This window comes from Berghia stephanieae, chromosome 8 (genome assembly GCF_034508935.2).
Source record: "Berghia stephanieae isolate SIO BIC M18660-M18661 chromosome 8, UCSD_Bste_1.3, whole genome shotgun sequence".
Lineage (NCBI taxonomy): Eukaryota > Metazoa > Mollusca > Gastropoda > Nudibranchia > Aeolidiidae > Berghia > Berghia stephanieae.
The window spans coordinates 15,134,023-15,135,454 of record NC_088367.1 but is presented as its reverse complement, the minus strand read 5'-3'; positions in this window follow the sequence as shown (position 1 = coordinate 15,135,454).

The following is a 1,432-nucleotide window of genomic DNA, read 5'->3' as shown; positions in this document are numbered from 1 at the left end:
CCCTACCCCATCACCCCCCCCCCCCCACCGCCTTTGATTCCAGTATATAATATTTTTTAAAATGTCCGTCGCCTGACGAAGGCCAGATGCCGAAACGTCTCATATTTGTGTTTGAGGAGAGGAAGAGAGAGAGAGAGAGAGAAAGAGGGAGAGACTGTGTGTGTGTGTGTGTGTGTGTGTGTGTGTGAGAGAGACATATTTACTCCTTATTTAATTTTGTTACATTTTAACTGGTTCACTAAGGCATTTTCAACTTTTAGTTTCATAAACATTGAAAATGTGTCATGATACAATTCCTGACAAACGGAACAGCAAGAAAATTCACCTCAAAATATTTATATACTTTGGATCGAACTTCAGACTTCAGACTTTTGAGGTTGGACTGCTGGTTATGTACTTATTTTTGGTACTGTTTTTTGGACATTGTGTTATATCAGACATTTTATATTATTATTTCTTAAACAGAGAGCAAGTCGTGGCTTGCAAAGTGCAATGAAAAAAAGAGTGGAAATAATAGAACCATGAAAGCAGTCTTTATGATTACTTGGGATAAGAAACAATTTTCAGTAATATAGGACAATATTGCTGTCGGTTAAGATTGGGTAATGAAGACTGTTCTAAAATCAGACTAATCTAACGAGTTGGACGATTTTTGTTGGATAAAAAAATTGAGATTTAAAAATTTTTTTATCGAGCTTTTATATAGCGCACTAAAACGTGCTCAAAGCGCTTTATAAGGGGTCCCTGGTCAACAGCAACATTTAACGTGTAGGACGGGACATAACGCCTTTAGGCAAAATTACAATTTTTCGGACAAAGGCAACGCTGCTAACGGCCAGGTACTCATTTTTCATCGGAGTACGGCGAGAGAATGTGAGTAAGAGCCTTTCCAAGGACTCAACTATGCGCCGAGCGCGAGGACTCGAACCCTGGATCTTCCGATCCGAAAGCGAGTGTCATACCACTAGACTACATAGCCGCACACTGTAAGACTGTAATTAAGAGAAATAACCGAACACATTTAAAAAGATAAGAAAAATAGATGTATTCAAACTTTGCGTCCTGATTTAAAAAAAAATTCTTGAGCTTTATAACAGCATTATAATATCCACTATTTTTTGCCCAAAGCCAATAGCAACACATGTAGGTCGAGACATGAAGTCTGTAAGGCGATGTCAAATATTATTTTTCGACTGAGACAATGCTGTTACCGGCCAGATACTCATTTTACACATGGATAAAATGTGAGTAAAGAGCCTCTTCGAATGTTAAAATATGCACCTCCCAAAGTTGGACTTGAATCAGGAACCAACTGATTCAAAGGCGAAGATAATATACCAGAAAGCCGCAATGCCGCACACAATAATGTTGCCACGTTGAGCGTGGTAAGAAATAATTCGTTTGAATCGAATTGGATGAAATTAAAATGATG